The 26,606-nt window shown below is 38.9% G+C and overlaps 1 protein-coding gene across 1 annotated transcript in view; it reads left to right on the forward strand.

The window, feature by feature from the left end:
• Nucleotides 1–4,218: 4,218 nt before the first annotated feature.
• Nucleotides 4,219–26,606, forward strand: part of LOC126366335 (protein sprouty homolog 3) — a 42,918-nt gene continuing 20,530 nt past the window's right edge. Inside the window, exon 1 of the mRNA XM_050009453.1 lies at nt 4,219–4,310. The gene's annotated coding sequence lies outside the window, so the exon portion shown is untranslated. The remainder of the gene's footprint in view (nt 4,311–26,606) is intronic.

Below are 26,606 nucleotides of genomic sequence, written 5' to 3' on the forward strand. Positions count from 1 at the left end.
GAGATACCAGACACAATAGATTTTACATTGTGTCTGGTCGAGATCCGCGTTCCGGCAGATGAGAGGTTAAGCAACTTTCGCAAAGGCTGGTCATAGGATGGGTGACCACAAAAAAAAGGTTTCATCTCGAGCTCCTCCGTGCTTCGGAAAGCACGTTAAGCTATTGGTCCCGGCTGCATTAGCAGTCGTTAATAACCGTCAATCCGCACTGGGCCCGCGTGATGGTTTAAGGCCCGATCTTCCTATCCATCCATAGGGAAGGCCCGTGCCCCAGCAGTGGGGACGTTAATGGGCTGATGATGTGATGTGTGACCCGATTGTCCGAAAGTAAGATGATCCGTGCTTCAGAAGGCACGTTAAGCCATTGGTCCCAGGGTTGCTAGTTACTGATGTACCTAAGTAATGTTGTCGTTACATGAGCCATGTCAGGGGCCTTTGGCAGCTCAATATTAACCCTGACACTGGGGTTGGGGTTGGGGTTGGTACCCCATCAACCCGTCAGGGTTAATATTCCTACCAAATCCACCTCACAACCCACACGACAGAAGAAGTACCCTCTATAGAGGCCATGCATACATGGCAGTGCCTCTAGACGTAATCAGCCGACGCCCTGAGCTGGTTGGCTCCCAACTGCGCACCCTCAGGCCTGTTACCGGGTGAGAGGCCTCAGCGCTCCTCATTTGTCCGGCCAAGTAACAATGACATATGCGGCAAATCTACAATACTTAAGTCACGTAATCATGTCTTTAGCGTTATCCCGTTTTCACAGGACCCGCTTTCCTAACCAGAAGATTAGACAGAGCCGGTTTTTCTACAGAAGCGACTGCCTGTCTGACCTCCCAACCCGCGAAGGGACAACCAGCCCATTACAGGTTTAGGTCACAAACCTCCGAAACGCATTTCTCGAGGATTTTTTCACGATGTTTTCCTTCACCGCTAAGCATGTGATAATCATGTATGATCCAAACATTAATTTGAAAACTAATTCCAAAATCATTGGTTTAGGCCCGTGCTAGGATTTGAACCTGCGACCTCATAGTGGAAGTCAAGCGTTCTTCTAACTGGACTACTGCGGCTCAGTAGCAGTTTTAAATCAAACACAGAACCAAAAATATTCAGTGTTTTCCGTCGCTGACATTAAAGCAGCTAAAACTGCACTTTGACCTATATAGACTGTCTCCTATATAACGTCATACACATAATAGGTCCCAAACATACCTAGGTAGGTCTTGTTTGTCGTTGATAAGGGTTGCAGGAAGGCTGCCATTCCTCACACCACTCATCAAGAGCCAATACCGGACAAGAAGATTCGCTGGTTGGGTGGAGCGAAGCATTGTAAGTACTGCTCCACTTACATACTTCACTTCCGTACGACGCAGTTGATGCGATCTCCAAAATTCTAACTCTTTCTGACTAAACCCGACCTTGAAACTTTCAGTATACCCACAAATTAATACAAGGTTGTCAAAACAAGTGGAAAAGAAGGTTTTTTTTAACGTTATGAGGTGAGGATTTTTGAAGAATTTGACGCCGTTTCCATGGTGATCGGGTTTGCGTGGGCGAAGGGGTGGCGTTTTCAGGGTCTAGGTCACGCCCCGAGGCTTGCTACGCATGCGCGGGCTCGGGGCTCCGTTGAGGAACCGGTCCCGCTCAAAGTCCGTCGGAGACTTCCTGGTGGTACCCCGTCCCGCGCCTCGTGAGTGAAACGGTGATCCAACAGTGTCTCATTTTGTGATTGTTTTGTGTGTCAGTGCTGTGTTGCAACATTGTCATCATCATCATCAGAGTTTTTCATCGTAAGTCCAGATTTTTTTTTATGACCTACCGAACCATATTCTTATATAATGTAGACTTAGATACCTATTTAGAATTAAGACAATAGAGGTATTTACTAAATATTATTTTTTGTTTTACTAAAGTTACAGGAACGGCTGGTAATTGTAACGTCTGACCTAGATAGGCCTAAACGGATACCGACGGTTCGTCCCGTTTCCGGGACGTGCCTATAAGAAATATTTTCTAGAAAATTTCTACACACCTAACTGCAACTAAAATCTGAATAATTACTCGTTGCTGACTGAATAAAAATAATAGAATGAGTACTTAAGTACTTAGTCTTAAGTACTTAATGGTCTTTTTATAAAAATCATTAGTAAAACTAAATAAAAAATAGTCTGTTCTAAAGCCTGAAATGGCATAGTAATTGTGCTTGCTTCTTGTAATGTAGAATCAACTTTATTATTGCTTAAAAATTTTAAAAATACCAAAGTTTTCAATAGGAATTGGTAATTAAGTACTTTTTATTAAAAGTTAAAAAATGGACATGCTTTCAATGTAAGATTTGCATCATACCGAATCGGTTCACAGTTATAAAAAGACATTCTAACTTTGAATTAGTATTTAATCCGCAAAATGTTCGTTCAATTACCAAATAAAAACTACTTACTTACTTACTGAAAAGATTTGAATGGAGTTTTCTCTGGAGTAAGTACTTAATCAAATCTTAGAGCTGTGCTACATCTCCTCCGGCCAAGTAGTTAATGCCATCTGCGGCAAATCTACAATAAGTAACGTCAAAAAAAAATGCTACATCTCAATCGGTTTAAAGACAAAGTTAAGTGCCTACCTAATCTAAATTGAAAAAACAAATACTTCTATAATAAGTATCTTATAATATTATTATTATAAGGCGACGACCTCCGTGGTCCAGTGGTTGAGCGTTGGGCTCACGATCCGGAGGTCCAGGGTTCGATTCCCGGTGGGGCCATATCGCAAAAATTACTTTGTGGTCCCTAGTTTGGTTGGGACATTACAGCCTGATCACCTGATTGTCCGAAAGTAAGATGATCCGTGCTTCGGAAGGCACGTTAAGCCGTTGGTCCCGGTTACTACTTACTGATGTAAGTAAGTAGTCGTTACATGAGTCGATGTCAGGGGCCTTTGGCGGCTCAATAATAACCCTGACACCTGGGGTTTAGTACTCCACTTCACAATCCACATGATAGAAGAAGAAGATTATATCTAAGGCACTTCGTATCGCCACTTTTAATTGTCTTAATGGTAAAATCACTCCTTTATAATAACAATCTTAAAAAATACAACTTTTTGACAAACGAATCGAATAGTCGACGAGGCACATAATTAGTAGTCAACATTTTAGAAAAATCTTGAAAAAATCAACGTCGCATAAATATACTTACTTAGATCTTTTTGATTTGGCCGGGTTCTCACCCGGTACAAAATTTAAGACAACAAGCTTGAGCTCAGGGCTCGTCTGAGACGATTATTTCTAAAGGTCTCTGTATAGAGGTACTATCAAAACAGTTCTAATTGAAAAGAATGTGGATAGTTCCATACTGAATTAATGATGTATTAATTGTTGTTGTTAAGTACATACATACATACATACATAAACTCACGCCCGTAATCCCTAATGGGGTGGGCAGAGCCACAAGTAATCAAAGACAACTTGCAGCCACTGTTGATACGAAGTCCAAAGATGGATATGATGAACCTTATGGTGATAAGGGATCAGCCTATCGCCCATAACATAAGTACTAACTTAAGAAGTACTTACTTTAAAACAACACGGGACGGAACATAAGTAGAGATGGTTGAAGCCAGGAAGTGGATAGATCTTCGAACAACATCTCGTTACCATCAAAGCAAAAACATTCCATTATCTTTGGTATTTTTGCAAATATCCAGTTTGAACTGACGTGAGTTGGCGTCATACATTTTTCTCTGAAAGCACTTACGTACCTAGGTACCTCTCCAGACAGAACAATCAAGTAGGTAAATAAAACATTGCCCTAACAATCTAATGAAGGTTATAATACTTATAATACTCTATAAGTACGTAAGTACTATTGAAAAGTTAAGTACCTCCCCACCAATACTATCTAGCTATCTGGGTAGGTATATTATAAAATAGCGATTTAAAAATAAATCCTGTCTGCAAATAAGTAGTTCACATGGGTAACTGAACAGTTAAACTGAGATTAGCGCAGCCGAGGCAAGTCTGCTTATCGGTCTAGACGTGGAGCAACAAGGTCGGTGCAGAGTTTTCCCTATCGTCCGTCACCCGTGGAACTAGACTAGACGAGAGTTTCAGCGGATTTTTTCGGCCACGTGGTAGCGTTCATTCATGCGTAGCGTACGAGTGAATGGGGGAGCGTCGCCGGCGCTGAAACAGTCGATAGTCGGCCGCCGCTCGCCCGCGCGCTCGCCGCGCCGCCGCCGCGCTCCCACTGAAGCTGCGCCCGCGCCGCGCACGCAGACCATCCACCACCACGCCGGATCCTCTCTCGGTGCGTCATCTATTTATACACCACTCTTTAAAACGAACTCCCGAACACCGGCCTTGAATAAAATTCGGCTTCATTCACTTTTATCACGGATATTCGACGCGCTTCCATCTCAACGCGATGACGAACTGTTCACTAATTGAACATAATTTATTGGATATACAACAGTTGCTGAGATGGTATTAATTGGATGACTGGAACCCAATTCCTCTAGTTAATTAAGCGGTGAGATAGTCATTGGAATTTGTACATTACAATTTAGAGAAATTGCTAATCATTCTCACTTCCGGTCTCCGTCGTTACGTCCTCTTATCTGTATTAAGCAAACTTAACATTAGGTCTATGTTACTATATCTTAAGACAAATAGCTTACTTATTATATGTTTTGTCAAATTTATTCTCGTGATAAGGAAACTAAGTTGAAAGGCAGCATTTCCAATCACACGGTTATAAATTTTCCATACTTATTCTATCACCTACTGACAGGAAATTTAAAGCTATTAACTACATTGGGTTGGCTGATTACCAGTAGCCGAGTCCCGTTGCAACGTAGTACAGACACATACCGGTCGGTTTACAAGAAGTAGGTAACCTGTAACCTCTTTGAATATTATCACCAGTGTCTTAGGCTCCGTACATATTGAGCGAATGCGTCGCATGTGAGCAGCGCGCGCTCTGCACGCGAGCAGTTACAGTAACTGTTTTATATGCATATCAAGACTCGCATAATGCTCGCGGGCTAAGTGTTCTGCGCTCGCTTTGCACTTTATACATACCTTTTTAAACTTAGTGATGTCTTTGATTTTAAATAAACAAACGAAGTGCGTACTGCATGCGAGCAGCGCTATCGTAAATCACGAGCAGCGCACGAGAATTGTAGCGTTGACAGCGACTTTCCGAACGGCGAGTCTCCTTACGGCGAGTGGCCTTATGTTCCCTCTACGTCGAGCGAGTTTTGATGTTATTGTATAGTTGTGGTAAAAGCTGTTTTGCTGTTTTCTTATACTTTTCAGTTCGTTGTTTTTATGTAAGTAGTAGTGTTAGACCTATTATTTTAATTTATGATTTGGCCAGCGAACAGATCGCATTACTTTCGTAAACAGGCGCATTCGCCGAGTTTGTTAAGAGCCTTAGAAACTTATCGCGTGCTATACAAAGTTAAACAAAAAATCATGTACTGTTCACTGATAACGTTAAAAGGTCTAAAGGGAAGACGTTTAAAAGAATTGTCCCGAATTTACCGATGCTTTAGTTTCTGTTTGTGTTATCGCAGTGGCGCCAGTCTGAGAAGTTTTTTGCTAATTTCCGAGTGACACATTCTTTTGAGTGTAGACCAACGAAATACCAGCCGTCTTTTACAACGTGAGTTTGGGAATTGTCTTTCAAGCCGAACTGGAAGTGATTTAATACATAGAACGCGTTGAGCTGCTTGTCTTCACGGGTATACCCGTGGATTCTACATCATACATGATTAAAAGCCTACCGCGAAAGCATTCAGTAAGTACACATTTCACTAATATAGGCTGTTTCCCTGTCGCCATACGGTTCACTATATCCATCTTCGACTTCGTATTGAAAGTCGCTGCCAATTGTCTTTTCTTAATTTGTCACCATCTATCACGTCGGTCTAATAGAAAGACTACCCCGATATAGTCGTGAACTAAACATAACAAAACATTAACAGCCTATATACGTCCCACTGCTGGTCACATGCCTCCACTCAATCAACCGGAGGGGGTATGGAGCATACTCCACCACGCTGCTCCAATGCGGGTTGGTGGAGGTGTTTTTCCGGCTAATAGCCGGGACCAACGGCTTAACGTGCCCTCCGAAGCACGGAATCATCTTACTTATTCGGATAATCGTGAACTTAAAATGTTATGTAATTTGTGACACTGCCCATCCCATTAAGGATCTTGGGCGTGTATGGTATGTTTAGTGAATTCTGTGTTTTGTGTCCGACGCGACATCTATCAATCGTTGGCGAGGCTCGGTTCGTAGAAGCAGACTTCGGCGAAAGACAACAGTGGCTGTTTATGCATCAGGCCGTCACATCTGCAGTCTATTTGTAAATTAACTTTAAAGGACAGATTTCCTTGTTACTGCTGCTTAATTGAAGATTTTTTACGTAAATATTTTTTATTTTCTCAGTCTACCGACGATCCTTACTTGATGGATGATATTTATTTATTTATCATAACTTAAAACTATCATTACAGGACCATACTATTCCGATAGTGCAGCACTTAAGTATATCTACTTATGACAAATAACACAATACATACAAGGTAGCTTTTTCAAATTCGCTCAGACTACAAACAAATAAATCGATTTTGACTCTAAATCAAATATACTTTATTGCATACAGACAAAACATACAAACATTTAGCAACAGCACAAATGGGTGGCCTTCTTGCTCTGAAGCAATTTCTTCCAAACAATCACTACCGGGAAACTGATCAGGGAACTGAATTCAACTTTATAAGTAATAATGAGCGCGTAATGAGCACTTTCCTTTAGGTCTTTTTGACTAGACCTACCTGTTAAGGTCGTCGAAAATACCTAATAGTCGCCGTTACCGAAATCGGCAAAGACCACTATGCAGCAAACTATACAGGCGGTCATTCTGTAAAGATCTTGATTAAGTATAACACAACCTACTTATCAGTCAAGCTATAACTACACTACTTAAGTGCAAATTAGGTAGGTATCTAGCACTATAATTCTTACGGGGAAATAAACATAACTAGGTACTTTTAAAAGTGTTTGACTAGGACGTGCCTCATTATCCCAATTGGGGTAGACAGAACATCTGTCACAAGATGAACTAAGTACCCACGCGTCACCGAGCTCCATAGAATGGTCACCTTACATTTTTGATATGATGAAACAAAAATAAATTAGCAAATAAAACAAATTGTAACGATATGGCCGGTCGTGGGCATTTATGCGCCGTTTCCAGGAATGTTCCCGTTGTCAAAAAAAAAAGTAAAACCACTGACTGCTTTTCTTTTTCAAATTGTTCTTTCTGATACTGTGTTCTTTGTTATCTTAATTAAAACACATAATAACGGGTTCTTACAGGGATATGTCCCTGATTTAAACGCGGTAACGTGGAGTCTCATAAGACTCCCGATATTTCGACACTGTAGCAAATGCCATGATCACACATGGTAGACAGATATGTCTGCCCGTAGAAAATTATGGATCTACCTACTCCACTCCAATCTCATCTGTCATCCCGTGATCATTGCACTTGAAACAGTGTCGAAATATCGGGATTCTCATATCCCTGATTTAAACGCGGTAAGAACCCGTTATTATGTGTTTTAATTATTATAATGACCGCGTAAACCTAAAACAATGTATGTTCTTATCTGCCTAAAAGTTAGGTAATAAAGCTCAAAGCTCTTTTTAAATGAGTTTTGTGCTTTTCTACTGCCGGGAACGTTCTCGAAGTGGGAACATTCCCAGGAACAGCGCATCACTAGTCGTGAGCTGTAAGCGCACGCGCAAGTGCGCGCGTGACTACAAGCTTGCTAGCGGTCGGCGCGACCTCGCCAGATAAATCTATCAATGAACGCGATAACAGGGCGCGTGTCGGGAGGAAGTGCCCTCACTCGCCTTCTGCACTCTGAACTGCACGCACTAAGGACATTCCTACTGGTCTCCTTATAAGCTTACTTCTTCGGAATCGGGTGCGAATAAAAAACGGAAGGGTTAAAAAGGCCGCATCAGAGCGATTCATCTAATAAGCAACATTTACATTTACTCACATAAAATCAAGTGGGTACTGGTTTTTACGTTATATGCCCAGCAAGTTCGCATCTTTTCTCTATCAAATCTTATATCCTTGAATCGAATCCGATTACTCATTAAATAGCCATCTGATTACGGCCTCCGTCCGGAGGTACCGGGTTCGAATCACGGAATATTATGATGCGCAGACTGCGTTCGCCCGATTGTACAAAAGTAAGATGATCCGTGCTTTGGAGCGCACGTATGCAGTCGGTCCCAGCTATTATTCACTTAAGTAAATATACGTATATTATAATGGTTACATATTATGAGTCATGTCAGGGACTTTGGCGGCACAATGGTAACCCTGCCATAGGGGTTAAGCCTGGTAAGAAGAATACAGAAGTTGATCACGTGAGTGTTTTCTTTTTTCTTTAAGCTGGGCTATTTTCAGGTGTATAGTGACAGCGCAAGTGGTTAGGATTCTTCCTTTACTTCATTTTTTTTTTCTTTTTTTTACGTTCTGCATTAATGTTCATCATCATCATCGTTCATCGACCTCACAACGCATAAGAAAAAAGAAATATTTACAAACATACATAGATTCTTGACTATACCCCACTTGGGGTAGTCAGAGGTACATCCATCGCAAGATGAACTTAGTACCCACACCTCACCGAGCTTTCCGTTAGACTAACGTTGTAGGTGGTAAGCCGTATCGCCATCTACAATGGTCGAGCCAACTGTGTTAGTGAAACTGCACATCAGATAAATCAATAACTCATTAGGGTAGTCAAGTACAGGGGTTCGAACTGGCGCTCCCAGTTTGAGAAGCAAGCCGGTGTACCACGGGACTATAGTACTTACTAGTGATGTTCCGAATATCCGTATCCGTATCCGCGGATATCCGAGATAAAAGAAAAATCCGTATCCGTATCCGTGTCCGTTACTTTTCACGCGGATCTTTTACGGATCTCTTTCAGGTGATTAAGTAGATTATTAAATAAAAAACTTTAAAATTCCATTCAGATTGCTATTATTTCTTAAAATCAAATATTTGGCACCTTTATACTGCAAACATTTAGATAGATAGATCTTTAAATATCACTTTTATAACAATGAAATAACTAAAACTTTAATCTTTTTTTTTAAGAAAATAAAGATCCGTACCCGTATCCGTATCCGCGGATCTTTACAATAAATATCCGTATTCAGATCCGTATCCGCGGATATACATTTTTAACGATCCGGCACATCACTAGTACTTACCTATTACGTGAAGACGTATCTACATGTTTTGAAAATGAAAATGAAAATTTTATTGGTAATATACTATTACAAGTCATTAATTAAATACAATAATTCAGAGTATGTAAGTTAAACGTACTTAATGAATCGACATGAACAAGACAAATAATATCAATACAATATCAAATTAAATACAAAATCATTAAATAATAATAATTGTAATCGAATGTCATTCCATATAAATACAAATTATTCTGATTATCCGAAAGAAAGATGATCCGTGCTTCGGAAGGCCGTTAGTCCCGGTTACTACTTACCTACTGATGTACGTAAGTTAGTAGTCGTTACATGAGCCATGTCAGGGGCCTTTGGCGGCTCAATAGTAACCCTGACACCAGGGTTGATGAGGTTGGTACTCCACCTCACAACCCACACGATAGAAGAAAAGAGAAGAATAAAAATTATTATAATACAATTACAAATTAGATATAATCAATAAAAAAATGAAAAATCGTAAAATTGCTTCTCAAGAAGCCACGTTTTTAATCTGTTTTTAAATATGCAGGCAGAAGTTGCAATGTAGTTGAAATGTAGTCTTTAGGTGCTAGAAGCTAGCATTCTATGATATTCTAAAGGGTTCATTTTACATGCAACTATAGGTAAAGAGGTGAGAGACACGCCCCAAATAGCCACGTTATCTGAACTATATTTCCTTCACTGGTGGTTCATCGGCTGTTGAAAGTCAATACAGACATACATTTAGATAACCACTATCAGCGAATAATATTAGAAACAATAGACACTTATGTTGCTATTGGAAATAAATGAGTAGGATAACTGTAGTTACGATTTGAGATATGTCTTCTATCGTATGGTTGTGAGGTGGATTACCAACCCTATCAACCCTGGTGTCAGAGTTACTATTGAACCGCCAAAGGCCCCTGACATGGCTCATGTAACGACTACTAACTTACATCAGTAAGTAGTAACCGGGACTAACGGCGTAACGTGCCTTCCGATGCACGGATCACCTTTCTTTCGGACAACTATATAATAGGAATACTTAATAAATAATAAATTGGTGAGAAGTGTCAAAGAAGTTAGTGGTGTGTCAAAAAAACTAAGTAACGAGAAAAACTCAGTATACTTTTCACTAAATTCCTATTCTAACTGATATGAAATTTCATATACTTAAGTAAGTAGATTACAACGGTATATAATATATGTAGTAAATTATAGATTACAATGGGTTTTTTTTTTTCAAAATTTCTATAACCTCTCGTAAATTTGTTGCGGTAAGTATCCTAAAACCCCTGGACGTTAGGGTTCTGAGCCTCGGCCGGGCCGGACATTGGACATGTTAATTTACAATAAATATTTTAATAAATTCTATCGTGTAGTTCGTGACATACATACAAGCATTATGCAAACTGTAGCGTAGGCTGCATCACCTATATGGCAAGAGATCAAGTGCGACAAAAATGTACATCACGATAATGCAAACGAATAATTATCCTCGGCGATTTTGCACCATAACATAGAATAAATAAAGAATAATACTACGTATAGAACGGTAACACTCCGGCCCGCACCAATTCGTAATGTTAAATTTATTGTCATAAAATATATAATATAATAAATAATAATAGTGTATATAATAATTCATTGAACAAATAATAAGATTAAAATGTATTTACTTCATATAATCTGCATATTTCTTTTCTTTTGCCCATTTGAGGGCTAAGATCATAATCTGCATAATTGTAATTAAGAAATAACAAAACTTTTTTATGTAAATGGTAACACCGTGACTTAAGTTTTTGTATGTTGCCTGTACTTTTTTCTTCTTTTCCTCAACTTAATTTGTAAAAGTCAGTTTAGAGATACATCCATTACTTAATAATTATTTAGGTACTTACACCAGCTTTTTATTTCTACACGTATCGAGCGCCTAATTCACTCCCTCTAAGTCTTACTTTAGTCTTAAACGGCCGTAAGCTGCTAAGGCTGCGTTTCCATCGACGCAGAGCTGTGCGGAGATGAGCGGAGATGTGCAGGAATCGACCAATCACCGTGAGGGAGAGTGACAGAGCGTCTTAGTTTTTCGCTCTCTCGAACGATGTGATTGGTCAAATCCACACAACTCCGCTCTTCTACGCCCATCTCCGCTAAACGAAACGAATATTTTCTAATGAATTTGTATGGAAACACTATCCTAGTGACGTCATCAATAAAAGCAGTCATTCATCGTACTCATCATCATCACTAATTTAAGAGCCACGCTCTTGTCGTTGTAGCATTCTCCACTCTTCAAAAGACCAATTCCTTCACTTCCTTATAAGAAACGACTTTCGCATTCTCTTTAATCTGTTCCATGTAAGCTCTCCTGGGTCTTCCCTTTCCTCTCTTGTTTTATTAAGTGGGTTCATCGTGCTCATTGTAATTTAATTCACAATTAAAATTCTAAAATAAATCCAAAACAAAATTAGATTGATTTTTGATCACCTTAGACTGGCTTCTGTTTCTAGATTAGCATTTTATAATTTATCTTTGACCCAGTGAAATGCCTCGTTACATCAAGAGTCAAACACTAATTGGCACGGTGGCATCATATAAGGATGCACCAAGGAGAAATCGGCAATGTATTGTTGAATATTTTAATAAGTAATCTACGCTGGTTATGAATCCTATGAGCCATTAAGTAGTAGGTGACGACCGTTGGGCTCCTTATTTGAACTGTTTGAAGGTTTTGAACCTCTTATGCGAGGTGTGCCACCGCACCGGGCGCCGAAATACGGGGGGTGCCAAAATCAACCAAGACTCGTTCACCCTGGCCGCAAACTAAAACTTCATCGGGTTAGATCGCGGTAAACAACATTTTTAAAAGATTTAAATAGGGTAAATTTCGGTGGCCGTAAATGAATCGAAACTTTTGTATTTTAAGGGGCTGAGGGGTGCCACTTTGAGGTTTTGCACCACCTAAACATCTTGCTAGGGCCGCTACTGCTGTTATGCATTGAGAAATGCCTGTTAGGTAATCGTATCGATAACTTTTTTGAATTACAAGAGGAAATTCTAAAAAAAGCTATGACACGATTGTTACTCGCGCCGTCTCTACAACAAAGATGATGTCGTGTCTCAATGTACAATATAATTGCAAGCCCAAAATAACTGATGCTGTTGCACCATTGTAAACTAAATGCCATTGCCTTTTGAAGGTCGGCACGCGTTCGGAATGGAACGTCGACTTTCGCGTTCAATAAGCCGCATATCATATCGATAAGTTGCATAATATCAGGCTGTGGTCCGCTTTCCACCTGCCCACGGTTTCGGAGTCTGTGGGTTAAGAATTTGGTGCCGCGGAGACAAACGGGCAGGCTGAATGCATCGTTGCGAAACCACCGACAAAACTGGAGGTAGGAGCTAGAATATGGATGCGTGGGCGCACCTGGCTGCCCACGGCTGCGGTTGCGAGGCCTGAATGGCAAACTTCAACCGAGCGTTAACTAGGTTTTGTTGGCATTTCATTAAGTTTGTTTAATTCTATTAATACTACAGAAATACACGAACTTCTAAGCTTAGAATCTCTAACTTTGGAAGTGCCAACTTTGCGTCACTCAATTGTGAATACGAGCATCCCTTGACCTTAGCGACACAAAGATCAAAGTTCGTGTCGAGTGTTCAGACGATTGTGTTATCTAAATAAGTGGAGGGTTCATTAGTTTTATATTTAACTAGCGACCCGCCCCGGCTTCGCCCGGTGCAATGCTGAGGAAAAAATGAAATTATTTACGACATCACATTAAAAACCTCAAAAATAACAGTATTTCTCCAGTATTTAATGGATGTTATTATACATATAAATCTTCCTCTTGAATCACTCTATCTACTAAAAAAACCGCATTAAAATGCGTTGCGTAGTTTTAAAGATTTAAGCGTACATAGGGATATAGGGACAGAAAAAGCGACTTTGTTTTATACTATGTAGTGATATCGCATCGTGTGTTGCGGTGTCAAATCGGCTTCCTGGCTTCCATCGCATTGTGCGCTGCTATCGTAAAATTACCCACGGATTGAATATCAATGGTGATGTTTGTGCAACTCGCTGTAGGCGGAGTCGCATTCTGACTGACATGCACTTAGTTTAAGCCCATTATACATTATTGACAGTTAATTAAACCCGATTGTCACATGACAATCGCTAGGCGAAATGTGAAAGAATTTTTGGTTTAACTTATAATGTAACAGTGTCGTCAGAATTGAATTGAACAAATAAAAGATACCATGTTAGTTACTTGATTGTTAGCTCTACTTCCTAATAATTAGGTATTATGACAGATATTTAAGTAAGTAAGTAATTTTGGAGTTGTGTATGTAAGTTTCAGTTGTATGTGTACGAATTCAAACTGCAAAACATAAGAAAAATTGTAAGTATCAAGATTGAGCCAATTATTATTACCAACTTTGACATAAAACACGTGGAATTTAGTCTTGTTTTCATTACGACACGCTAATATAATATCGTTATAGTTATTTATTTCATAATAGGGCAGTATAAACTGCCAAGTCAAATCAATTACTTTTTTCTAAACGTCGAAACACGAAATTACTATGAAACAGCAACCTGTGACGTCATAGTAAAACGTGACAAAATATCGCACTTATTACATTTTTTCTTTATTACAATTCATAAATAAGTTAAATAGAGAAAGGAAAACGGTTTTTGTCACCTTTAGATCTGTCTTTATTTAGTAATCAGAATTTCTTAATTTATACCTATCACGTCGGTCTAACAGATGGCTTGGTGAGGTGTGGGTACTTAGTTTATCGATGGATGTACCTCTGACTACCCCAATTGGGATATAGTAGTGAGCTTATTAAGTTTTGTACATATATAAAACTCTGTCGTAATTTCCTATGGTTTACCGTTTTAAACCATAATGAGTGATCCTCTTTAGTGTCAGTAGGTGTGGGTACAAGCCGTGGGTGCGCCTCCGATGTTCCATGGTACAGTTACTATCATGCATACACTTTAGAACCCTGTCGCATTAACGCATCTGACATTTAGTGAGACTTTCTTTCAATTTGTCAAATAAGTTAATGGTACATGGTTCGTATCGTACCTACAGTATGCACCAAGGCACACATTGGGTGTCTCTTTTAAGACTTTGTGTATTTAGTTTTAATCATTAAGTGAAAATCTTAGTGAGAATGATGTTTTTGGGAAAAATATTAAAAGATATAGTCTAGGTATAGTCCTGTATTGGGCTGGTTTTCCCTTCGCGAGTTAGAAGGTCAGACAGGCAGTCGCTTTTGTAAAAAACCGGACCTGTCAAATCTTCAGGTTACGGAAGCGGACGCTGTGAAAAACGGGATAATGCTAGAGAGATGATGATGATGACAGTTTCTCTCTTGCTATTTTTTTTTCTATACTTACTTAGTTGGTGATCAGAAATCAGAACCATAATTAACGTAATTATCATGGATAAACTTGTTGAAGGTCAATGTAACATTTTTGAATCTACGTCATTTCGCAAGGTGTTATGGCTGAGGAGAAGAAACTGCAACAGCAATACGTCTTTTAAATAAATGTAGTTATATATTACAAGTTATTTAATAACTAGGGGAACACATTTAATAAAAGGCATTTATATAATTTAGGTCATCAATAATCCACCTCACAACCCACACGATAGAAGACTATTGGATAGGAAACATACTTTGGAGACGTATTATTAATACCATATATTTATTAATACCATTTTGTTATGATTTATCTCATCTTCCATTGAATGTTATTATCTTTATAATTAACAGAGTCACACAACCCAATTAAATGCAACAATGTACCTAAGTATATGAGACATAGTAGTGATTATATTTGTAATTGCTCCGTATATCTTTACGAATATAGATCGGGCAGACAGACGGACGCGAGACTTTCGGAACGGCGGCGGCGGCCAACGGCAACCGACACGGAAATGCGCGTCTACGCACACTCATCGATGTAATCTAGATAAACTCAGGCGCAGCTACATGAACCACAAGAGATATTTTCAATTATTTTATTAGTAAAAAGATACTGAGGAGTCGTCACTTTCAACATACATACATAAACTCACGCCTACTGGAGTAAGCAGAGACTATGGAATTCCATTAGCTTCGACCTTGGCACATTTCCTTGCTTCCTCCACACACGCCGGTTCAGACTAGATCGTACTGAAATAAGGACATCTCTAATTTGATCAATGTACGTTCTTCTAGGACTTCCTCTGCCAGCCCTACCACCAATCCTTCAACCGCTCTACGTATGTCCAAACCAAATTAACATTCCCTTCTCAATCCTAGTCACTATCAACATGGTGAATTATCATTATTGGCTCGATGTGTACGATGATTACCTATACACTTGAATTTAATTGAAATTAATTTAGTTTAGCAAGCAGGCGACATGTGGACTCGTGCAATTTAGTACTGAGGGCATATCTCTCTTATTTCTATGATCTATGAACGGCTATCTATGAACGGCCTCCGTGGTCCAGTGGTTGAGCGTTGTGCTCACGATCCGGAGGTCCCGGGTTCGAATCCCAGTGGCGACAAATCACGAAAATCACTTTGTGATCCCTAGTTTGGTTAGGACATTACAAGCTGATCACCTGATTGTCCAAAAAGTAAAAAGATCCGTGCTTCGGAAGGCACGTTAAGCCGTTGGTCCCGGTTATTACTTACTGATGTAAGTACGTAGGTAGTCGTTAAATGAGTCATGTCAGGGGCCTATGGCGGCTCAACAATAACCCTGACACCAGGGTTAATGGGGTTGGTAATTCACCTCACAATCCACACGATAGATAGAAGAAGATTTCTATGATTTGTGCAAGCACATTCTACCTTAAGCAACATAACTTTACATGCTAAGTATTGCAGTCTAACGCGAGGGAAGTTCCCATAAAAATTGCATTTCATGAACGAAGGCGAGAAAGTTCAGTTAAACAGTTAGTGAATATAGAGTGCAGTCATTGAGGAAGCGCCCGCGTCGGATTTGCCGACGGAGTCATCCCTCGGGAATGTGGCCCGATGTGATTCCTGTAACTCGTACATAAATCATCGCACTCACCGCGACTTCCACCGCATACGACCGCCGTAAATACCATAAACTCCGCTTATTCGTTACTCTGGCAATCGGTTTGAAGAGGTAAAAAATATGATTTTTTAAACTTTTTACTCGTATCTCTAAAGCCAAAATGACTAAAGGAATTGCTCTTGATAATTTGTGATTAACTTAACGAATAAAAAAATAAGTATAAAAATGCTCTGTTTGACAATAATGACCAAATTAGTAGCATGGGTATCTAAACTACTGTAAAATCAAAATATTGTTGGAATGACATACACTCAACAGTGTTAAATTTACGTTCGACAAGTTTAAATCAATTATTCTTATTATTTGTAGCGATATTTTGTAAAAAAGAATAAATATGTAAGCGTTGGTTATACACCACACTCTAAGAAAGAAGAAAGAAGGAAGAAGGAAAAAAGGTGGAAGGAAAGAAGGTGGAAGTTCATGATGTAGACATCATGAACTTCCACATAACATTTATATATTACTAGATAGTTCCGCGTCATGATATTTTTTTACAACTTCTATCGTGTGCGTTGTGAGGTGGAGTACCTACCAACCACCAAAGGCCCCTGACATGGCTCATGTAACGACTACTTACTTACATCAGTTGTAGTAACCGGGACCAACGGGTTAACGTGCCTTCGGAAGCACGCATCATCTTACTATCGGACAATTTGGTGATCAGCCAGTAATGTCCTAACCAAACTAGGGACCACAAAGTAATTTTTGTGATATGTCCCCACCGGGAATCGAACCCGTGACCTCCGGGTCGTGAGCCCAGCGCTCAACCACTGGCCCACGGAGGTCGTCTTCGTGTTCGTCTATTACAGCTGAAAACATCAATTTAGTTGCAGGCACGTTTGTATTGAGTACATTTCCCTATTGGACTTTTCTGGAGTTCACTTTAACTTTACAACAAATTGCAGTTGCGATTTATGTAGTAGGTATTCTGGTTTCGAGCAGAGAATATTGTAATTCTAGACCGTTACAGGTTCGTAGCCACGAACAGGGTGACAGAATGAGCGAAAATCAATAACCACATAACCCGTTGCACGGTAAAAGCAGTGTTTCGCTTCCAGTCCGGATCAGATCATTCTGCGAATACTAATTAATTTGCGTTCACAGAACTTAATTTCAGTTGTCAAGCGCGTTTTTAAATTATTATTTATGTCTTAATAGTTAATTTTTAATAATCTGTCTTGTACTGAAGTTATAAAATAAGTACTTAATAAAATTAGGTAAGACCGGATTAGGGTCGACGATACGGCTCATTACCTATCACGTTGGTCTAACAGAAAGCTTGGTGATGTGTGGGTACTTAGTTCATCTTCCGATGGATTTACCTCTGACTACTCCAATCGGGTTGTAGTCGTGAGCGTATGTAGGTATGTTACGTAAGTCCAATTTGCTTTCCTTTGAAAATAAGTTTAAGAACCTACTTGCGAGCAGTAACGTTATAATTACGTTTATCAATATCAATCAATAATACTTTATTGCACAACGACATATACACAGGACATAAACATACGAATAAAAATAAGCACAATAGGCGGCCTTATTGCTAAACAGCAATTTCTGCCAGGCAACCTGAGGGTGAAAGAAGTTTATGCATTGGAGCACGGGATGGTACACAAAATAGAAAATACTACGCACCGTTATGTTGAAAAGTATTCCATGTCGGATTACTTTCTTTAAATTTGAATAAATAACGAAATACTCGTTATAATATATAATCAATTTCAATCCATATTAAATAAAACGTGGGTAGGTTGTAAAAGTCGCCCACACCACCACTTCATTTCGAGCAACAGTTAAAGTACTTGATAGCGTATAAGTCCCATAGCAGGACATAGGCCTATTTACAAAAGAGGCTTCGCAGCCAGTGATGTGCCTTTCCTGGTAATGTCCCCAAAATGGGAATGTTCCTATTTTAAAAACTCTTTAAATAAGTAGTAAAGATAGTGGTTCTTTCTTGTTCTCTGTTCCTGTCTGCGTTAAGGCTAGGCCCCGATAACGACCGACGTGGTCGACGATTTCACTCAATCAGCGCTTTTCGCTATCGACCCACTAGGGTCAATTAATTCTTTCAAATGTTTTTCCTCTCAGACGACGCTGTGAGCCGAGGTTCGCGCCCAGCTGGGCACCCTCAGGCCTGTTGTTTTAAACGTGGTACCGGGTGAGAGCCTTCACTGCTCCCCATTTTTCCGGTCAAGTAGTTAATGCCATCTGCGGCAAATCTACAATAAGTCACGTCAAAAAAAAAGTTGGGGTAGGTAATAATTACAGCTCTTTTTACATAACTTTTGCGCATTTTTACAGCCGGGAATATTTCGGAAGTTGGAACACACGTTACTGTTCGCAGCATACTCCATCATGTTGTTTCACAGGGTAACTGCTGCTCGGCCGAGGTAGTAGCGGGCGAGGCAACGGTTCCTTTACTTCATCAAACACCCAACAGAGGGCGCGCATTGATCGCGAGAGCTCTTAGGTTATTAATTTACTATGTAAACTCTGAAGAAATGATCATAAATAGCTATTGTTATTATTAGCTACGAAGCGTTTTTTATAAAGAAACGTGAAGTGCAATATAATGTTTTATGTTATACCTAAGTCATGTAGAGTGCACATGTAAGTACCCTACGTACGGTCACGAGCATTAATATGTATACACTGTGGTACCATGTCACATTAACTTTTTTGACAAATTGAACTGTAAGTCTCACTAAATGTCAAATATGTTAGTGCGACAGAGTCCTAAAGTGGGTACATTATATTGCTCATGACTGTACTGAACGTTAGTTAAACGGAAACAATGAGCTCAAGGACGTTAGTCTGTTACCAATTTTTGATGTATTGTTTTCTATAGCTTCTAATTAAGAAGTATTTACGTGTTTTAATTAACTGTAACTTTTAGTAGCTACACGTTCAGCGATAAACCATATGAGCGCATACGTAGATAGGTTAAATGGTTCGAAAGTTTTTAGTGTAATAAAATAAGTGAACTAATTACTCGAAACAAAAGAATCAAACCGTGTTACACATAATTATTCAATGCAAACGTATTTTAAGTAGGTAGGTAGGTAGGATCTTTATTCATAGTCCATAACCCTATCAATTTATCAATTAGTAATAATTATTATTATTATGTATCAAGTAATGTAACAATACAAATACAATTAAGTACCTATCTAGTTATCTAACAATAATTCATTATGAACAAAACATTATTGAGTGCAGATAATAATTTATACGAGTATCTTGCTGTTATCATAACTTAACTGGAGAGTCAGTAGAAGGCGCAGAAGCTTTAATGACCAGCGCATCACAGTCAGAGAAAGGATTAAATCGAAGTAGAGAGTTCCAATATTTCGGTGTGGCAGGGCGCAGGGTCGACGACCGCACACTTCGACGTTGGTGCGTGCTATTTCGAGGCGCGAGCGACGACGAGCGCGCCCGAGCCGACCCGAGCGCGTGATGCGCCGCGCACGCGTAAACAAACAACATGGCCGAACTGTCATTCACTAATTCATTCATAAACGATCATTGTATTTGACAAACTGACTCAATCTCATTATCTTTTTCTCGACAAGAAACAATGTTGTGCAACGTTAACGTTATAGTAAAAATGATTTAAAACTGTAATCGCAACATTGTTGTTATCAAACGGATATGATCAAGCCAGTGAAATTAGTGAAAAAAGAAATTAACAAAGACTGACAACGTAGATAACGTATTTATACCTACTTTTACGTAAAAACGAATTAACTTTAGGCACTTATATGTACATATTTACACAAAGTGATTATGTATCCTAGGTATTTTTTATTGTTCCATCTGTAGTTTAGAATATTGTATTTGTGACCGGCGAGTAGGTACGGAACCGTGGTGTCAGTGAAGGCGTGTATTGTTCTTGACGTGTGGACCGCATAACACATCTGTAGCGCATATTTGAACGCCTTTTGTTCAGCCAACACCATGTGGTCGCGGGCGGAATAAGCACTTTTTGTCGTATTTTTTTGGAGTACGAAAAATAAAACCCAGATTATTTATTTTAATGTCTGGGGTGTATTGAATATACTTATAACGCTCGTGCCCTGACATTGAGGCAAACAGGCTAGTTTCTTTACAATATTTGCAATCTCTTTACACAATAACTTATTCATTAACAGTATGTAGAGTGAATGCAAACAGTAGACGTACCTAACTACCTACACAATTACTTAGGGAGGTTTAGGCAGTAGGTGATCTTGTGATATCTTCCAGTATCTAACTACCATCTTGTCTTGAATAGAGGTACCTACTTTGTTAAAAAAAAATAAAAAAAATTAAAAAAAACATAAAAAATAAGCTAAAGCTAAAATAGCCATACAAAAAAAATTAAGCTAATTAATACCTTTATTATAGTGACGCGAGCATGCTGTGTATACACTAATCCAGCCATTTAGATATACTATCTATACATGCTGTTACAATTCTAAAAATAGTTGCCTCTGCCTACCCCAATTGGAAATAATAGTAGTGACCTTCAGTTATGTCATGACATTCTCACATGAGACTCACATACCTAAATGAAGGTACCTAGGTATATTTGGCTTTTGGCTAGCTATGTGTGTTAAGGAAGTGCCTTAATGCCGCTCTGCAGTGTCCCACCACACTACCCAAAAGTTGACTATAATACATTTCTACTTTCATAGTAAATATAGTAAGCCACATTTTGTGCTGTATTGTTATTAAATGTACTTACTTTATTTTTCTGCGATATTTTTAATTATACATATTATATTACCTACAGTATGATTGTTAGTATAGACGCTCTAATTCCATACAAAAGACATCAACGCGAGCATTTATTTCCTAATCATCGCATACAGAATCTATTGTCTATGATTTCCTTTTATGAAACGTTAAAAAATATTTTTATCTATTTAGCGTTTAAGTATAGAACACTTACGATCTTACGTGGATATGAAATAATAATATTACCAAACAGGTCATCATCACCAGCCCATTAACGTCCCCACTGCTGGGGCACGGGCCTTCCCTATGGATGGATAGGGAGATCGGGCCTTAATCTTTCGAACGCCGGAACGCGGATCTCGACCAGACACAATGTAAAATCTATTGTGTCTGGTATCTCGGCATATGAGAGGTTAAACCATCACGCGGGCCCAGTGCGGATTGATGGTTATTAACGACTGCTAATGCAGCCGGGACCAACGGCTTAACGTGCCTTCCGAAGCACGGAGGAGCTCGAGATGTAAACTTTTTTTTTGTGGTCACCCATCCTATGACCGGCCTTTGCGAAAGTTGCTTTACTTCAACAATCGCAGACCGAGCGCGTTAACCGCTGCGCCACCGAGCTCCTCAACCAAACAGGTAAATGTATAAAATTACATTCACTTTAAATGTTTCCGAAAATAATGTGTCTATTGATGCGCTCAGCATTTAGTTTTACATTGATGTTGCGTGCGTACGCTTACCTAGTTAGGTATTAGGTGCCAATGTAGATGGCAATTTTTTATGGACAATTCGATGTCGATATCAATATAAGTGCTATCTTTCACGCTAGGGACATGGTCGAAATCTCTTCATGAGACAAGTTTTTGATTGGTATGGACCTTGCTGACCGAATATCCTGATTCTCCGGAAAAGTGAGATGATTCCGTGCCGAGACACACGTTAAGCCGTTGATCCCGGCTACTAGCCCAATCACCTCCACTAAGACGTAATGGAGAGACCTGTAGGCACCCAACAGTGGGATGTATATAAGCTGTTCATGTATATTATCAATGTAATGTTGAATGCTGGCGACGGCGCAATGCGGCGTCAGATCAGAACCACGTGGTTGTTGACGAGTTGCCAGCATTGCCCCTCTATTCAGTACCGCTTCACTCGAATATTCTATTCGATAAGAATTACGTCACTGGGTCTACACATATGTCTTCTATGTTCGTAATAAGATACTACACATAAACTAAGTACTATTCATGCGTCAATCCCTTGAATCAGTAATCACAAGTCGGAAGAGACAGCTAGTACTTACTAGCCACATTTTCAGTCAGCCGATCGGCTACATGTTATAAGTGACATTTGGATACTTAAGAGGGACCTGAATAAGTGAGAAACCTGTGTGGCTAAGCTTCATGCTCAATTTCCAACACTTTTGCACCGAATTGCCTCTGTTAGTGGAACAGGGGATACCTTTTTTCATAGCTTGATTCAAAGTCTTTACCTTGATAAATACTTCTGCAAATTTTTCCTGTACCTGATTGCCTGGAAGAAATTGCTGCATGAGCAATAAGGCCGCCTATTGTCCTTTTCTGTATATGTTGTCCTTATCTCAGTATTTTGTGTCCATTGTGCTCAATAAAGTATTTTATCTATCTATTCTATAATTGAGACAAAGTGTAAATTATCGCTTTTAATGAGATTCCTACTTTAGGAAAATTTTAGGTAAGTAAGTAGCTAAACTTTTGCAGTATATTATTTAAAGCTGACCTCTGTAACTTGGATAACGACGACTGGTTACCTCTTTAACTGGGACTATATGCATGGACGTTTCGTATGATGTTTATAAATATGTATATTTTTATGAACAATTAAACTTAACTGAAATTACTATTTATATATGGGATCATGCGACCAAACTTCCGCCCGAAATCCTAGGATGGGTAGAGTCGCAAGTAGAGGACAGATTACAACGAAGAAATGGTTGTAATGTTCATCGTAAGTTATATATACAGGGTGGCCCAGAAGTTCACGTCCAAAATGAAAAAATAGATAGAGGGGTTCATTAGCTACCAGAAACGCCCCCATGTATGTTCAGCAATTATTAACGGTTTACGAGATATGACCCATTTTGTACCTTTTTTCTAGATTTTCTACCTTACCTCAGAAATAATCATTTTGTCGCTACCCCTTTCTTAATAATTATTTTATTTTATTTCACAACTATGCCTGGTTAGCTAATGAGTCCCTCTATCTATTTTTGCATTTTGAACGTGAACTTCTGGGCCATCCTGTATATGATATTTTCGCGATTATAAGCAGCTTGAGCATTCCCGAACTATATATAGTTCACATACAACATACAATAACAACAACATAAGCTTACAAGAATATTCCCAATCGGGCTAGTTCGTCGCAAGATGAACTACTGACTACCCACCCACGCTTGACCTGAGCTGTGTATAGCACACGTGTAAAAAAAAGTTCATAATTATGTTCATAATAACACAGAATAAGATTGATCGAATAGTTTTGGGCTCGAGTGGTGCGGAATAGTCGGGATTACCCGACACCGTTTCCTGTTTACCGCGCCGTCTGATGACTCCAACGACGTAGTATTATCGGAATCATTTCAAAAGTTCGCCTTATTTCATAAGAAGCCAATGGAAAATGTACAGGAAATTAAATCCGAAACAAATTACAACGCAGTTAGGCACTTTTGGCGAAAATAATTGTTTATTTTTATTAGTTTTTTGTTGTAGAGCCAGGAACATCAGTGAGTTTAAAAAGAAACAAAAGTTGTTAAAAGCCCCTAAATAAAGAGGAAGAGAATATGGGTAACTCAAAATAGAAGTTTATATAACATTGACATTTATATTGAATGTTTACTTCAGATTACATTACACGTTCTTTCAACTGATGTAATATTTGTAATTTACATGTACTTAACTAAATAGGTACAAAAAGTCTATTGTCCGTACAAAAGACTTTATGATAGGATGTCAAGAATTTCGTTCGTTCTTTATGACAACAAGTACCTATGTAAGTATCGATATAATTTTCAAAAAAATCAAAGACAGGAATATTACGGGTACATATCTACTTCATCATCATCAGCCCATTAACGTCCCCACTGCTGCGGCACGGGCCTTCCAAAAAAAGGGCCAATGGATAGGGAGATCGGGCCTTAAACCATCACGCGGGCCCAGTGCGGATTGATGGTTATTAACGACTGCTAATGCAGCCGGGACCAACGGCTTAACGTGCCTTCCGAAGCACGGAGGAGGTCGAGATGAATTTTTTTTGTGGTCACCCATCCTATGACCGGCCTTTGCGAAAGTTGCTTAACTTCAACAATCGCAGACCGAGCGCGTTTTGCCGCTGCGTCACCGAGCTCCTCAAATATATCAGCGTATCTACTTAATTTAAAGTAATTCTTTCTTATTTCCTCTTCAGGTAGGAAATTCCTTTTTTGACATTCCAAGAAGCGCGCTCGAGGCTGGTAATATGTTTACGTTTACGACTTACTTTTATCAGATGGAGTAAGTAATACCTAGAGCTCGTTCGTTTTTGATTTGATAGCGAGTAAGTTAAATATTTACTACATCGTAAAATTTTGAAGTATCAAATGTCCGTAATGTGTCCCTGTAACTTATTCAGAAATCAGAATCATTTATTCAACGTAATCATCTTGGATAAACTTGTTGAAGGTCAATTTAACATTTTTGAATCTACGTCATTTCACAAGGTATTATGGCTGAGAAGAAATGACAAGAAACTGCAACGGCAACATAATATATATTTTAAATCAATGTAAGTATACATTACAAGTTATTTAATAACTAGAGGAACACATTTAATGCCAGGCATTTTTAATCATTTAAGTAGGTACTTAATCATTAATCTCATCAATAAGCTTTTTTACATAAAGTAATAAGCTTTATATGAGCCTTCAATTTATTTTCTGACAAATTCAAAATATTATCTGGTATTTAATTGTATAAACGTAACCCCAATAACATAACATAAACAGCCTATATACGTCCCACTGCTGAGCACAGGCCTCCCCTAGGCCTCCCCTCAATCAACCGGAGGGGGTATGGTGCATACTCCACCACGCTGGTCCAATGCGGGTTGTTGGAGGTGTTTTTACGGCGAAGCACGGAATCATCTTACTTTTTCGGACAATCAGGTGATTCAAGCGTGAAAAGTCCTTACCAAAGGACACAGGTCTCACAAAGTGATTTCAACAATGTCCCCATCGGGAATCGAATCCGGACCTCCAGATCGTGAGCCTAACGCTCTAACCACTAGACTACGGAGGCTGTTAACCCCAGTAAAGATGAATTTAATTTATTTAATCTAGAATTTTGAATACTTAGCAATTTTATTTTTATTCCTTGTATTGTACGTATTACTTGACATTGCTTTAACTTTCTTGAACTTTTTCACAATGGGATTGACCGTTTGTTTACGTGAAACTTAAGAGTCGAGAGTTCCGCTTCCAGTATGACCTTGATGGTGTTGAATTAAATTATTGACTGATTTTTTTATGCTCGTCGCGTAGACACAGATAACACATTGTATAACCTTATCAGAGTAACCAATGACAATTTACGAAGCTCTGCTAACATATTTACCGTTTATATTTTAAGAATTTCGATTTTTTGTAACGTAAAATATTTGGTTTTGGAGTTCAATTATTTGAAACTTTAAAAAGTACCTAATGTACATTTTAATTTATTCTTAGATATTATATTTAGAAAATAAACCATAATACAAATTTATAACCTGCCTACATTTAATTAAATTCTCCCAATAAATTCGCCAGTAAATACTGCTTGCAATATAATGCAATTGAATGCTTCTTTAATTCCACATTTCTTAAGAATTGTAAGTCTTTTGAAACGAGCTGGAGTTTCTTTGATCAGTTCCTTTTTAAATTGAACGTTCTTTGGTATACAAGCTTACAAGAATATTCCCAATCGGGCTAGTTCGTCGCAAGATGAACTACTGACTACCCACCCACGCTTGACCTGAGCTGTGTATAGCACACGTGTAAAAAAAAGTTCATAATTATGTTCATAATAACACAGAATAAGATTGATCGAATAGTTTTGGGCTCGAGTGGTGCGGAATAGTCGGGATTACCCGACACCGTTTCCTGTTTACCGCGCCGTCTGATGACTCCAACGACGTAGTATTATCGGAATCATTTCAAAAGTTCGCCTTATTTCATAAGAAGCCAATGGAAAATGTACAGGAAATTAAATCCGAAACAAATTACAACGCAGTTAGGCACTTTTGGCGAAAATAATTGTTTATTTTTATTAGTTTTTTGTTGTAGAGCCAGGAACATCAGTGAGTTTAAAAAGAAACAAAAGTTGTTAAAAGCCCCTAAATAAAGAGGAAGAGAATATGGGTAACTCAAAATAGAAGTTTATATAACATTGACTATTGACTAT

Source organism: Pectinophora gossypiella, chromosome 4 (genome assembly GCF_024362695.1).
Source record: "Pectinophora gossypiella chromosome 4, ilPecGoss1.1, whole genome shotgun sequence".
NCBI classification, from domain to species: domain Eukaryota; kingdom Metazoa; phylum Arthropoda; class Insecta; order Lepidoptera; family Gelechiidae; genus Pectinophora; species Pectinophora gossypiella.